This window comes from Rutilus rutilus, assembly GCF_951802725.1.
Source record: "Rutilus rutilus genome assembly, chromosome: 14".
In the NCBI taxonomy this organism is placed as follows: Eukaryota; Metazoa; Chordata; class Actinopteri; order Cypriniformes; family Leuciscidae; genus Rutilus; species Rutilus rutilus.
The window spans coordinates 4,948,713-4,965,674 of record NC_140219.1 but is presented as its reverse complement, the minus strand read 5'-3'; positions in this window follow the sequence as shown (position 1 = coordinate 4,965,674).

Genomic DNA, 16,962 nt, shown 5'->3' with positions numbered 1-16,962 from the left:
GGGACCCATGTTAAAATGCACAGTTCTGAAGCCATTCCAGCTCCGCCCCTCGGACACGCCCCCTTCTTCCCGCCCCGCTCTCATTCTGGATCTGAACTTGTCCTCCTCATTCTCTCTTTCTTTAGCCACCTCTTCATGTTCTGTCCTCTGTTTTCCCTCGTTCAAACACTCCTCTTGTATTCTAGAAGCCTCTTTGCGGCTCTAGACGGTAGACGTGCATGATGAGATTGTTAAGCATTTCGGGGCTTCTTACCGGTTCTACATAAGAGCTTTTAAAAGGGTTCGTTCTCAGTGGTGGTATGCATGAACGCCACTGTAGAATGCATGAAACGACGGCTGAGACCTTTGAGGGTGAGGATCAGGTGGGCTTAAGACAAACGCGCACTACAAGACTGAAGCTCATCATGCTTTCATGTGCTAAATCTGCCAGAAGAGGCTGCAGATCGTCAGTAATGGTCTCTTTGTGTGAGACACTTTGCAACTAGGCAGAGATGCTATGATAAATTTAAAACTAGTTAAAATCTGAGCAAAGAGCAACAGCAATGAGCTAATGAGATTGCGAGAGAGTGTAAAAGTAGGGTGAGATTTTTGTTGAAAATGATGACACTTTTTCCAAAACACTGGCTCATGCATATTTCTGGTTTCTTTTTCTTCTTTTTTTCTGTTGAAATGTGCGGATCTGTGCAAAAATAACCCAAGCCCTTCCTTTATGTGGTTTGTGTGAATTACTTTGCGTGAGAATGAAAGAGAGTTTGGCTGAGTATAGTGTCACTAAAACAACACACAACACAAGAAACTGTGAGTGTAAATGTGCGCAGGATGATGAGCTTCAGTCATGTTGTGTGTATTTGACTTTATGCTGCTTTCACGTCATTTCACAATTACTGTAATTAGAAGTAGATTTTCTTTTTTTTTCATTTCCATTTACTCGAGATGCAGAACGACATAAGATATTAAGTCTTGATTTCTGAGAAATTGATCAAAATTAAGTGAGTTCATGGGGTCAGAAAATTTTTATTATAATAATAATTTGAAAGAATCATTTTAATGAACTTCAAGTACATTTTTCTGACCCTATTGTGTTAAGGGTGAACAGTTTAGGACCCAAAGACCAGATTTTTGAAAGAAGACCCGGAGTCAGAATTATAATAAATTGAAGAAAAGTTTTACTGAAGATAGTTTGCAGTTTCATCAGCAGAAGTTCAGCTTCAAGACTCACAGGAGTTCGTAGGCCGCCCCGCTTCCAGTTACAAAGATCACAGCAGTTATACCATTTCCAAGGTCTAAGCTACGTCATTGCTTACAGGTTGAATGATTCTCTTTGGCCAAGAAATTGATAAACATAGTAATTTTCCACACATATACAGATAGACTGAAGCATATCTCCATCGATTATGCCGCTGACACTCGGACCCTGAAGTCAGGCACGTCGGGACCTTCCAGGTCGGGGATTTGGGTTTCGAACAACAACTCAGTCAATCTCCAACAATGCCAGTGGTTCCTTAACCTGTAAGCAAGAAGACTAACACACACACCGACACACAGCTTTTCCAAGGCTGGATTTGGCCAGGCTCTAACTATAAACAGGAGTCTCGTCTCAAAACATCAAGATAACAAGTTCTTTCTCAATGAGAGCTACATTATAGTCTAAGTAAGGCTTTAACAAAGAAATGGTCCCTTAAACTATTGGCTTCAATGACCTCTATGTGTTTTAACATGTTGAAGACCTTTCTCAAACACAAAACATTTCCCTATTTCATTTCTGGAAGCCGTGCTAAATAAGCAAGCACTGTTACTGCGTTCAGATATCAAATACTGACATTATAAAGAATACATGAAAAGAACATTTCAGTAATCACACTGGTAACTTCTATAACAAAGTAAAATCTCCAGAGAAGTTATTCAACCCATGTGATATTTAGAACGAAAAATATTCATTAACACCTTGATTATAATCACTCATTACATATACATTGAAGCAGCAGTGGATTCCAGTCCACCCCCTTCATGTTGACAGATTTTAGTTTTCTTGTTTTGAGCATAAACTTCTTGAACTTTCCAAAATCAGGCATACATTTTTCAGAAAACAAGAGTTTAATATTTCATGTCATGTTGCATTTGAAGTAAATGCATCTTGATTTAAGATGTTTAGATATTTGTACTGGAAAACAAGACAAAAATACTGAGGAAGAGCAGCACTTTTTTTTGTGTGTGTTGACCGTTGTGGTGTGCTGTAATAACAACCATAACAACAGCAGCAGCTTCAACGCTTCAGTGGTTAACTAGTTATTTGACTGCCTGTTTGATATGATTTCGTTTGATTACAGCCATTGTCGTCTGGAGTGTTTTCTTTGTTCTTCGATATTTTGCAAAATAATATAAACATGAATTAGTGTATTTACCATCACTGATGCCATAGTAGTAAATAACATGCATCTAAGGATGTGAACAGAATCTGGTAATTGCAGTAATTCTGACACGATGTGAATGCAGCAGTGAGCACGTTGGCCGTGAGCCTGATATCATCATTTGTTAGTTGTTTTCAGCTGATGATTTAGATTCAAAGTCCTTCATTCTGTTTTTTTAAGGACTATTTAAGTGGATCGTGACCTTTGCGTCGACTCTCTTTGCGATGCGTTCACTGAAGCTTGAGAGTTTTGGCTTGACAGAATTCAGAAGCGATCTAACGGCTCGTCAGCCTGACCTTTTTAAAACCATTACTGAACGCTTCCTCTCGCTGAAAAACAGAAGGCGAATGAAAAAGCTCTCTGAGTGACGGCTGCTGCGAGATGGATTTGCTGTCGTTAGCACATCCGTGAGTTTTGAAAGAGTTCTGGGCCCTGGAGTCACATCCGCCTCCAATCATTCATCTCGTTCTGCATTCGTCATTTGATCAAATCGGAAATAGTTTGATCCGACCCAATATTTCAAGCTTAAACAGTTTTATAAGCACACGTGCGGTTCGTACGGAATCATGGTTCATTTTCCGCTTCTGATTTGCATATAGTTCTGAATTTCCACGTTTTTTGGCAATCTCACAGACTTGCACAGGACCGCTGTCAATCCCACAATCCCCTGCTCGGCTCCTATAGAGAATGAACCGGAGACGGCCGCTCTTAGACCTTATCGGATGATCCACGAGGCTCAAACACACAAACACTGCAGAAGAGTTTAGTGCTGATATCAGATCACAGCAGCTTAGTTCTGTTCCTCTGACTCTACACACACTCGTTTCTCATCTCTCCGGCACGTCTTTTCTCATTCATGTCAGCGGCGTTTTGGAGCGCGAGTTCTGGAGGTTCTCCGCAGAAGGAGATGTCTCGCTCAGTGATCATAGACGGCGCTGCGGATGGATTATATGAAGCGTTTTACGCCCAGAGGGGAAGTTTCTGGGTGCCCCTGAGGGATTATGGGTAACAGAGGAACGAACTGATGGGCTTTTGGCTTCCTAACACCTTTTTTTCTTTATTATTTCCTTTTTCATTCCCTACGGAAATGATTATTTATCTCAGAGTAAAAGACACATTTACTAGACACACATGATTTCAGAGGAACATATAATCAGACAAAAAGCATTAACTCACCCTTTATGTTGTTCCAAACCTGCATGATTTGTGTTTTGCCTTCTGTAAAAAGCAAAATGAGGTTTTTAAAGAATGTTTTTTTTTTTTCCATTACAGTTAAAACAACAACAACAAAAATCACGTAAAAGCATCTTAAAAATAAAGGTTCTTTATTGGCATCGAGGGAACCTTTCCGTTACACAAAAGGCTTTCTAGTGGGAAAAGTCTTACACTAACACAGTCTACGTCAGACACAAGCGGTGCGACACACAACAAGAACAAACAGAACCCATTATGATCAGTGATGCTGTCTACACTGGATATGGTGCGAAGCGACACGGCAGATTCCCGAAAGTAAACTGATTCCCCGTTCTATTTATGACGTACTTCAAGCGCTCGTACTACTTCTGACACGGAGAACAAATGGATTTGCAACGCTCGCTTTGTCGCATCCTGTGTAGAGTAGACAACCTCAAGCTGTCCAGTGCAGACACGGTGCAAGAAAAATGATTTATTTTGAAGTAACAGCAGTCCATGCGACTCATGCACTAGATTTAATGTCCTCATAAGACGCTTTATGAGGAACAGACCCATATTTAAGAAATGCATGTTATTGCACTTTATTAAATATGTGAAAACATTAAATATGACACCAAACACCATAGGTTTTCATGTGATTGGAGAGATTTGAGAGCTGTGAGAAGACAGAAAGTCATGCACGTGTGGAACAACATGACGGTTTTTCCTTTGAATCACCTGAAATAGGGCTGCATGATTTTGGGGGAAAAAAAATCTAATTGCTATATAAAACTGTGATTTAAAAAAAGCTCCAGGTTTGCTGTGCTTGTTTGTAGGGCTGCACAATTTGGCCAAAATGTTGTCATTTTATATCGATTTTTTTTTGTTTTTATTAAAAGTTTAGAGCCCTTAAAAGCCCGGTTTATAATCCCTTCTGATTATAATTTTGGGAAGATGCTTAGCATGTTTTCTAATAAATGCATGTTAAAAGTGACCCAAAGTCATATATGTATTTAATTAAATCACAGCCTTTGTGATGTAATACTTGTACTAAGCCATATCGCGATTTCGGTTTTATTTCAATCAATCGTGCAGCCCTATCCTGCAATATGAGCATCAGGCTACAAGAAACCCATCTTTCTTCTATTCTAAATCTCTCTCTTTCTTTCTCTCTCTCTCTGTCTATCAATCACATTCTCATGATGAGCTGAGAGCGTCTCTCACACACACACACACACCGTATCTGATCTCTGCAGAACTGCATCATGGACTTCTGATGATAACAATGACCTTTGACCTTTGAGGTGACCTCTCCCCTCCTCTAGTGCTGCTGTGTGTCTGATGCCTGGCCTGCAACTGTAAACTTCCCCAATCCTGTCCCGTCCCGCCTCTGCCTGCTTCGCTCCTGTACAAAGGTGCAATAAAAGCTTCGTCACGATGTTTTCACTTATTTTACCGCACACACACACACACACGCACGCACACACACACACACACACACACACACACACACACACACAGGTGACCCGAGCGCTCACACCTGCAGCTACAGATGAAACAGTCGATGGCCATATTTGCAAGAGTTTCCTTTGTTAATTCTCTATATTTTTTACTCTGTAAAGACAATAATTAATGTGTAAAAAAAGAAGAAAAATGCTGAATGTTCAACTGGAGATGTAATTAATGACGTCATGTGGCTTCGTCCATTTGCCTTGCCTGAGTCTGGATGTGTATAAACCCTCCTGTGGTCCTGAGTTCAGTGTACAGACCTCCTCTCGCTATTTGTCTGTCTCTCTATCCGTCTGTCTCTCTTTCCACCCAGGCAGTGCCGGTGTTCGCACCAAACTCGCCGCTCAATCTGGCCCAATATGGGTATTTCAACAGTTAAAATCGATCAAATCGAGTCGCACAAAATTACTGAAATGAAATGAATACCTACACTATTAAAAATAAAGGTTCTTTATTGGAATTGATGGTTCCATAGAAACCTTCAACATCCATCCCAGACAGCAACATAGTGTCGGCACAGAACCACGTGTACCGGATGTGGGCCGGATCTGGGCCGACACTATGTTGCTGTCTGGGATCTTCAAATCTTTTCATTCCACAAAAGGTTCTTTATAGTGGAAAAAGGTTCTTTAGATTTTAAAAGTGGTTTAAGAACTGTTCACTAAAAGGCTCTTCGGGGGAACCAGAATTTTTTCTTCTATTGCATCGCTTTCGGAAACTTTATTTTTAAGAGAGTATTTTTCAAAATTGTTCTCAAAAATCAAGAGTTCAAGAATTTACTGCCCAAGTGGACATTGTTATTTGGTCTGCGATCTCAAACGCCCAAATATCAGCTGATGACTCATTAGTTAATCACTAGTTCTGGATCAGAACTGAAAAGTGACCCCTGCTGGTTTTGATTTTGATTGAGTCTCCAGCTGAACACCGGCACCGTTTCAGTGGTTTCTCTCTGTTTTCGTGTTTTCCCGTCATTTTCCCCTCCTGATCGAGAGTCCCAATTGGAATGTTCTTTTTCTGGGCTGATTTGTTTACTCTGTTCGTTTTGGTTTGTTTGACTTTTTCTTTTCTTTTTTTCTCTCTCTCTCTCTCTCTTTTTGATTTTTTATTTTTAACTGTAAAATGGTTCCTTGAGAAAATGTTTGTCTGAATAAAACTGGAGTTTGTCCTCGTCCAGTTCTTCTCCAGATGCGAGAGTCTTTTCTTGTGACGTGTGTAGGAAACTGGTGGCTGTGAATCAACTTGAGGTTTGAGAACTGGTTCTTATTTAAATTTTATGGCGTTCGGTTCCATTAGCGGTTCTTGAGCATCTGAAACGGTATCATTTAAATCCATCAACATGAGCGTTTAACTTTGACTTGTTTATTTAAAATCAAACGGAAAGTGTTACAGAAGCTCTTTTCTTCCATATTGTGACGCACATCAAAATGTAATGGATTATCGATCAAAAGAAAAAATGTGGGGCGGGACTTGGTTCTGTGTTTGGGTTGTTGATTGGATGTTGAGATGTGGGCGTGGATGTCAAAAATGGAGGTGTATCTAAATGTGAACTTACAATAGATTGTAATAAAGGGTTGGTTTATGCGAACTAAATGATTCTTTTTCAGCAGAAGATCAAGTTAAGACATTTTGTTCAAATATCACAATTTTTTCTTTTCTTTTTTAACGCATTTACAGATTAATTCCTCATAATAAGATCTTTAACGTGCATTTAGAAAAATGGACAGGGTAAATTTGAACTTTATGCTGAATTCTTCCTCTGGTGTGGATACATTTGGATGTTTTCTGCAGAACAGATTAAAAATGATGACTCTCATCTAGAAAAATGTAATCCCTCCACTGCAACCCTAATATCATCAGTGATCTCCATGTAGTGATGTATTGATTGTTGTCTGAAACACTATTTCCCATGGATACACCCTCAGAACGGCACGCTCAAGAGCCACACGCATCCGTCAAAGCTAATGATCTCCAGCCGACACAGCCCACTTTCTTCCTTTGTCTTCATTTGATAAGCTTTATTCAGCCATTGATTTCATAAGACCCGATTTATACGCTTTAATTCATTAGGCCGGCAGGAAAATCCATTATTTTGTCAGTCACTCTTCCTTTGCGTCTCTGTGTCGCCCACTCGTTCTCTCTCTCTCTCTCTCTCTCTCTCTCTCTCTCGTCTCACTCCATTTAGGACGTGCTAACCGATATGGTTTCAGGGGGCTTCTAGAGCATTCCTCTTCTTCCAAAATTTTTTATTGAAGTGGGATCTCCTCTCTCTCGGCTCCTCACCTCTGATAAAAGCAATTTCGAGCTGACGGCGGCCGTGGAGTTTATTTACAGACGGTAACGTGGGAATTTGCACCATCTGGACTCCTCAACATACCTGCATTCAACATGTCAATTTGTCCTCTTTCAGACTTCGTCAGAAAACAAGAGAGCTATTTCAGAGGTCTCCAGAGGGATTGTGGGTAGTCGCAGCATATGCCAGAACGTGTGTTCCCTCCTCGAGCGAGACAGTGATCAGCGTTACTTCCCTTTATTATGGGTCAGTATGACAGGGATTCAGATTTGCTGAATTGAATTAAAAAGTAAAATTAGGTTTTTAAGTTTCTTCCTGTTTCGTGTGTATATGAAGCCCATTTCTGCCACATAAAAAAAAAAAAAACATGCTTTGGTAAATAATAGTTTTGACATAAAAAGTAGTCCATCACAATTATGACTTTTTATCTCATAATTCCAAATTAGTGTTTCATAATTTTCAAAGTTTTGACGTTTTGACTATTTCTCATAATTTCAACTTTTGTTTACTTCAATCTTATAATTTAAAGTTTTGTCATAATGACTTTTTATTAGTCATACTCTATGACTTTTATCTCAGTTTTCCCTTGGTATTTCATCATTTCAACTTTTTATCTCATAATTTTGATTTAGTGTTTCAGAATTTCAAGTTATCTCATAGTTTTAAATTTTCCATTATAATTTACTTTTTATATCATAATTTTGACTATTTCATAACTTCAACTTTTAATGTCATATTTTTTACCTTTTATCTCATAATTTTGACTTTTAAATCCTTTCTAGTTCAATCTCATAATTAAAAAAATTGTCATAATGACTCTCATAATTTCGACTTTTTGTCTTTTTCTCATAATTGTCTCATAACTTTTTATCTAAATATTCATATAGTACTCCATATTTTCAAACAATTTTATCGCATAATTATGACTTTTATATGTAATTATGATATTTTATGTCATAGATATGATTTACCAAAGCATGATTTTCAGACTTCCAAGTCTCCATGATAATCAGGTCTCTTGATATGGCAGAACTTTAAAACTCAGTGTTTGAAGTTTCTAAAAAATCCCTAGTCATAACCATGTGCTCATGTTTGCCTTGGTTTATATCACTAACTAGCACAAGCTCATTCATATTGAAAGGTGGATTGTGAGTAGATAAATCCAGAGGTGATGAAGTCGACAGGTCTTTCTCGTTCAGATGGGGTTCTCTAGCCACTAGAGGACGTGCTGCTCTTCCCGGTCTGCCATATTAAAGTAAAAAAACAGCCTCATTCAGCCTGTCAGTCAAGCCAAAAAGGCACTGAACTCCTGCTTTCCCTCGTGTTTGACCTTCGCTGCTTGAATCGCACACACACACACACACACACACACGGCTGGATTAGTAGCGCTGTGCCTGCAGCAGTGTCAGGGAAAACCCAGCCTACATGTACTGGCCTGGATCTGACCTATTTATATTTATGACACTGACACTCTTAAATTCTTCATTAATCCACTTAATAATTTAGAGCTGAAGCATAAAGCAGCTCTCGTCAGATGTCACAGGAATTATCTCATGGAGATTATAACATTCACACACATGTAGAATCAATGACAAATGTGACCCTGGATCACGTCACCAGTCACGAGTCGCACGGGTATATTTGTGGCAATAGCCAACAATACATTGTATGGTTCAAAATTATCGATTTTTCTTTTATGCCAAAAATCATTAGAATATTAAGATATTTTGTAAATTTCCTACCGTAAATATACAAAACATTTATTTTTGTGAGTGAATGCAGCACAATCGCCAACATAAATGACCAACTTTAAAGGAGATTTTCTCAATGTTTCGATTTTTTTGCACCCTCAGATTCCAGATGTTCAAATAGTCGTATCTCGACCAAATATTGTCCTATCATAACAAACCATATCAATGGAAAGCTTATTTATTCAGCTTTCAGGTGATGTATAAATTTTAAAAAATTGACCCATGTGACTGGTTTTGTGGTCCAGGGTCACAAATAAGGATGTCTGAGATGATAAAAATGCACATCCATTCCTTTTTTCATGTTGGTTTAATTCGGTTTTGAAATGGTTTTATCCTACTTTCAAAATAAAGAATTTCATTTAATGACTCTTAAAATACTGTATGTAAAAATCTGCACCTTTTCCAGTGGGTCTATTAGTTAACTTCATTAGTTAACATTAACTAGCAATGAAAAATACTTCTAAAGCATTTAATAATGTAATTCTCTTTGTTAGTTAATGTTGAGCTAGTATGCTATTCCGAATTAAGATTTTGATATACCAGACAAACTTTTTTATATATAGTATTTGGCCTATAATAAATGTTTTTCAACAACTGCATCATTGCTTGTTTTTTATCATTTTATAAATTGTAATAATAAAATCTTTACGATTTTAGGATGTTTACACCACCTAGATTTTTTTTTTTTTTTCTTAAAGCCTCTCAAAAGTATTACAATCATTGAGAATTCTTTAATTAAAAAAATCTCCATAGTAAGGATTTATTCACACTATTATCTCCTTGAACAGCACTTTTAATGTAAAAAAAAATAATCCAAGGCACTCGTGTTCTAAAATGTAAAAAGCTTTTAATAAATTGGACTTATATCATTGACTAACCGAACCTAACATTAGTTTTAAAGGTGCAGTAAGCGATTTCTGAGAAACACTGTTGAAATCAGCCCAAACAAACACACCTCTCCCTTCATTGCTCCGGCCCCAAAGTACATGAACATGCAACGCAAGAGTGGATGTCTCTTTATCATAGCTGAAGCAAAGCAAAATAATGATTCAGTGACACTCAAAACTGTCCTGCATTTCTAATATTAACTAATCCTAAAGCTCTTGCCTGATCATAACCCTTTTTTTCATTGATATTCCTCTGACCTTTTCTCTTTTGTAATGTCTCTCAGCCATCTCTCTTTCTACAGTCTTCACATCTCCCTCTTGCTCACTCACTCTTTCTCCTCCCCCATCATGAGTGACACGCCCCCTACTGCTGATTGGATCACTCTTTCTCCTCCCCCATCATGAATGACACGTCCCCTACTGCTGATTGGATCACTCTTTCTCCTCCCCCATCATGAATGACACGCCCCCTACTGCTGATTGGCTCACTCTTTCTCCTCCCCCATCATGAGTGACACGCCCCCTACTGTTGACTGGATCACTTTCTCCTCCCCATCATGAGTGACACGCCCCCTACTGCTGATTGGATCACTCTTTCTCCTCCCCCATCATGAATGACACGCCCCCTACTGCTGATTGGATCACTCTTTCTCCTCCCCCATCATGAATGACACGCCCCCTACTGCTGATTGGATCACTCTTTCTCCTCCCCCATCATGAGTGACACGCCCCCTACTGCTGATTGGATCACTCTTTCTCCTCCCCCATCATGAGTGACACGCCCCCTACTGTTGACTGGATCACTTTCTCCTCCCCATCATGAGTGACACGACCCCTACTATTGATTGGATCACTCTTTCTCCTCCCCCATCATGAGTGACACGCCCCCTACTGTTGATTGGATCACTCTTTCTCCTCCCCCATCATGAGTGACACGCCCCCTACTGCTGATTGGATCACTCTTTCTCCTCCCCCATCATGAGTGACACGCCCCCTACTGCTGATTGGCTCACTCTTTCTCCTCCCCCATCATGAGTGGACACGCCCCCTACTGTTGATTGGCTACAAGTGTGTTGTGCTGCTCGGTCCGATACACTTCCATTCTCACAAATCACTTACTGCACCTTTAATGATCCAAGCCCAATTTTGGAACAAAAAGTGTTTTTACATTTCGCAACATGATTGCCTTTGATGTTTGTTTTTTTTTAGCTCAAAAGTTACCTCTTATATTCCCACTGAGCAATATATTTTAGGGCTGCTGGTTGTGCTTCTGATTCCAGGTCTGATTGTAAACGCACTTCAATCCAGATCAGTCCAGACCGAATCCTCTCTGGAGGTAATGCACCGCAAACACGTGTTACATGACAGACATGTTCAGCAGCTGATCCTGTGGAAGTCTAACATTTCATGCTGGTCTGTCACTGAACTGGAAGCTGATGTGTTCGGGGTGAGGTGAGTTTTCATCAAGTTTCCTCAAAGACGTGATTCACTGAGTGTAAAAAACGTGTTTGAGTTCCCGAAGGGATTATATCATTCTGAAGGCATCGTGTACTCAAGCCTGAAAACCGAAAGGATGTCGTCTCTCACCCTTGAAATAACCCCGACACATCCACCTGAACGACAGATAACATCCTCTGAGAGCAAATCAACCGCTGTGTGTGGAGCGAAACACTCTGCCTGTCCCTGTCACTCACAATTAATGATGGCTCTTCATCAATAAAGAAAAGGAAAAGAATTGAACATGCAACCTAATGAAGAAATGCAGCATTCTACTGCTAGAAATGTTTTTTACAATTATTTTTTAAATACTGTTTTTGAAACCACTAGGCAGTATATACTAATATTTAGGCCTGAATGTATGTGTTGCAAATTAAATGTCCATCTATTTGGATTACACATGCAGTTTTGAAAGCCCATTTCTGCCACATAAGAAAAAGCATCATGCTTTGGTAAATCTTAATTATGACATATACTTAAGTCATAATTATGACATATAAAGACATTGAAATCATGATATACCAAAAACCATTTTGTATGGTATAAAAAGGTGAAATAACAAAAAAAAGTCATGACAAGTCTAATATTCTTAATGTGATGAAAGATATTAACTGAATGTTATATAGCGTTATATAGTATTCATTTTGAAAATATGATTATTTATATAAAATCAAATAGATGCAAATAGTTAAAAATAAACTGTACAATGATTTTTTTTTTTTTTTTGAGTGCGAAATCTTAACTCTTTAAGTTTTTTATTTATTTTATTTTTTTGTGTTAAATCTGTATAATCCAAATGGATGAAAATTTTAAATGCAATTCAAATGCATAAATCTTAAATTTAGACCAAAATATTTTTAGTGTACTGTGAGAGCAGATGGCTGTGGATGGAGACTGGACCAGTGACAGGTGTGTGTGTGTGTGTGTGTGTGTGTGTGTGTGTGTGTGTGTGTGTGTGTGTGTGTGTGTGTGTGTGTGTGTGTGAAACCCTACAAAGATGGCAATATCACAATAGGTAAGGTCAACAGGTAAGGTCACGTAAGGTCAACAGGTAATCAAAAACGTATTCTGTTTACATTTTTACATCATGTTCCTGGTCTTATTTTAAATTATGTTATTATGAAGAAATTGGAGTATTAAACAAATAATTTAGTTGAATAATGACGCTATTGTCTTCTGTAGAGCTGCTTTACAGCAGAACATTAACATATATGTTCCTGTTTATTAATATTAAGCTGCTTTGAACCGAGCTGTATTGCATAAGGCGTTACAGAAATAGACCGTTCGACCTTAACCCTGAACAGTAACCATGAAAGCGCAGAGTATGCGTGTGCTAAAATTCAGAGTGTTTCCCTACATGAATGATGGGCGATCACATCTGATGAATTAGTCTCAGAGGAGAGGCGCGCCTCTGTTGACACATAATGGCATCAGTTCCTCAGCAGATATTAGTCTTCGTTTGATCTCGTCATGTTGACGTCTGACGAACTGAAGCAGCATCTGCAATAGAGGCCAGATGTCTATCAAACACGGACATGACTCCCATTTTTTTCCCCATTATTGGCATGCTGACATGAGTATAGGAGGTCATGTGTGTTTAGGACACATTTGCATTCTTGAAGTCTGCCCATTACCCAGCGTCCTCTCTGCCAGGAAATCCTGGCAGGGCCTGAAAACGTTGTCATCTCCCCCGCAATGAATTCCTCTCCGAGTCATCTGGTACCAAGCTTTTCCATTTGGAACAAATCTGTTGGCCGGAGTTTCTGCCTTGGCCGTCTTACGACCCAAAAGGCCTCTAAAAGCACCCCATAACATCTAATGAAATGATGGAGGAAGAGCAAACCGGATTAATCCGGATCCTGCTTGAATCATTCTAAAGCGCCTTTCACACAGAGATTCCGGAAAATACACGGATAATGTCGTTTGATTATGGCATTCACACTGCCAGTGATTTTCCGGAATCTGTGAGTGCGTTCACACACGTCCCGTAAAGACAAGTGATGTTAGGATGTGATAACTCCTGTCAGATGTCAGTTCTGCTGATAACTCTTCGTCATTTCTACACAAAGACGAGTCCATACTCTCCAGTAGCGCCACTGGGTTTGCCGAGTGGCTCGTTCCCCATTTGCTGTAGCATAGGTTGTAGAAAGACCCGTGCGATGGCACGTGCGTCATCACTACGACACACCCTTTACGGCATTGGTCCTGGCTTTTGTTCACACAAGGCACGTTCCGGGACTGATCCCGGCAATGTTACTAGGTCCCTATCCCGGCATCAATCCCGGAACGTGTTTGCGTTCACACAGAAGGCACTGTTTTACGGCAATTTCCCGGGATCAACGCGTTGTGTGAAAGGGGCTTAAGAGAGATTGGGAGAAACTGCATGTGCTGGTCTCAAATACTTCCTGGACCGGGCGCATAAAGTTAGTCATTGAAGTTGTTTTTCTTTAAGACTGTTCATAACTTTTTTAAGTCAGTTACATAAAAACATAGATTGGTCTAATTTGATACAGAAAAGTAAGACTGATTACCCCTAACTAACTGCTAATTGCTGATACTAATTCTTAAGACACAGTCTTAACATAATGGATATGTTTATACAACTGGCAGTGAGTTTATCCAGCAAACAGGCTTCTTAATTCGGCTGTTTAGTTTGGGATTCGTCCCATGAAAGCTGCATGTGTCGATTCAAAACCGCTGAAAATGATGCAATAGATTGATATTTGATATATATATCAGTGGCGTGCAGTGCTGTTTTACAAAGTCCTCACAGTAAAAAAAAATAAAAAAAATAATTAATGTCCCTGTTACACGAAATGTTGTCACATATTCCTGATTAAATAAACATTACGCCTACCTAAAAAAGAGAGACCAAATATAATTATATTTTGTATATTTATTTTACACTTTGTAATTAATGTTCTATTTATTAATACCAAGTATAAATCTAATCAAGTAAGCGTTTTGCGCATTTTTACATTTATTCCAAAATAATAACTAAAGGCAGAAACAATTTAAACTATATATTTTATGTTCATCAGTCATTGAGCTCGGTAAACGCGGATCGCTCACTAAAACCCACACAGTCCTCATGTTTTCAGGACATTTCAAGCTTGATTTTGACGTGATGCAAAGGTGAGTTACTTACTTTTTAATTATAGTCTTCCCATTAACATCACTTTCTTCATTCAGACCAGTTCGTGAACGCGCATGAAGGCGGGACTTATCGCACGAACCAATCATATCCAATCATAACCGATCATATCCAACCATAACCGATCATATTCAATCATAACCGATCATCCAATCATAACCGATCATATCAAACCATAACGATCATATCCAATCATAACCGATCATTCAATCATAACCGATCATATCAAACCATAACGATCATATCCAATCATAACCGATCATCCAATCATAACGAACCAGGGGAGGCACAAGAGACGCGGCGTCCCGCTGTAACTTATGCGGGTATCGCTGTAAGACAGTGTTTCTTTACAAAAACGAGTGATTAATACACTTTTTAATGTCACATTGCGTTGTTTTATTATTGTAATATCGATTGTTTCTCATCCATTTCTTTTTAGGAGACACTGCCTCCCTTGCATCCTCGGAGGAAACGCCAAGTAAATCTAATCTCCTGCTGTAATCTCTTAGAATAGTGAAGTTCGCACCACAGGTGTCCTTTGCTATAACGTTAACCACACAGAAGAACGATATCGTTGGAGTCACTTTCAGAACTGATGAATGACACTGACAGCAAATCAAAATCCACTTGAACTTAACGCGCTCGAGCATTGAAAGCGCATCTGTAATAAACAGAACATTATCGTCCATTGGTGTGAACAGTAATATAGTTTGTTCTTTGTGTGAATGGGCCTTTATATACGTTCAAAATAATATGGATATTTTAATGTATAGATAAAAATGCAAGTGCACAATCAGCAAAGCCCAGGCCCCCTGTGACCCCGTGTCCTTCTGTTTGCTAAATCAGTTTCAGTCTATTTCCAGAATAAACGCATTGACATGAGGTTAAAACATGATTCGGGTTTTTATAGTGTAGTAATTCCTGTGCTGATGTGCCGGTGGAGCTCGGGCTGCAGTGAGTGTAATGACCGTCTGCCTCCTCTGATAACTGCAGTAAACGCTGACCTGACTCCAGCAAACGTCCTCACACCCTCATACAACTATCCCAAAATAACCCGAGCATCAGCGGGTGATGAGCGGCGCTGAGAGTATCCTCCTTAAATCACTGTTATCACAGCTGGGATTTTCTTGGCCTGCAAAACAGGCCCAAACACTTGAGAGTGCAAACCCGCAAAAACACTGAATATACACATACAAAATGTACTGTGAATTGGAGTGTGAATTGTGGTGACTATACAGAATGATTTGCGATTTTATATCGTATATGTTCAAAGGTGTTTGGTTTACAAGGCAAGATGGAAAAACAGTTTCTTTGTGAGTTATGATTGAACCGTGACTATATGCAATGTGGACGACAATCAAAAGGCAAAAAAGGAAACTAACACTTCATCCGAAGAATAAAGACTGCCATGAATAATCAGCTATAGCTTAGGTTTGGCTATATATATATATACAGTACCAGTCAAAAGTTTGGAAACATTACTATTTTTAATGTTTTTGAAAGAAGTCTCTTATGCTCATCAAGCCTGCAGTTAGAAAAAATAAATAAAATAAAAAACAGTAATATTATGAAATATTATTACAATTTAAAATAATGGTTCTCTTTTTTAATATATTTTAAAATGTAATTTATTTTTGTGATGCAAAGCTGAATTTTCATCAGCAAGTACTCCAGTCTTTGGTGTCTTATGATCCTTCAGAAATCATTCTAATATGATGATTTGATACTCAGTTATTATCAATGATGGAAACAGTTGTGCTGTTCATTTCTAACAATATAAATCGTTACCATCACCTTTTATCAATTTAACGCATCCTTGTTGAATTAAAGTACAAATTTCTTTAAAAAAAAAATAGTTATTGTTCCCAAACTTTTGAACGGTAGTGTATATTGTTACAAAAGATTTCTATTCTAAATAAATACAGTTCTTTTAAACTTTTTATTCATCAAATAATCCTGAAAAAAGTATCTCAGGTTATAAAAAAAAATTTAAGCAGCACAACTGTTTCCAACATTGATCATAAATCAGCATATTAGAATGATTTCTGAAGGATCATAAGACACCAAAGACTGGAGTACTTGCTGATGAAAATTCAGCTTTGCATCACAAAAATAAATTACATTTTAAAGTATATTAAAAAAAGAGAACCATTATTTTAAATTGTAATAATATTTCATAATATTACTGTTTTTTTTAACTGCAGGCTTGATGAGCATAAGAGACTTCTTTCAAAAACATTAAAAATAGTAACGTTTCCAAACTTTTGACTGGTACTGTATATATATATATATA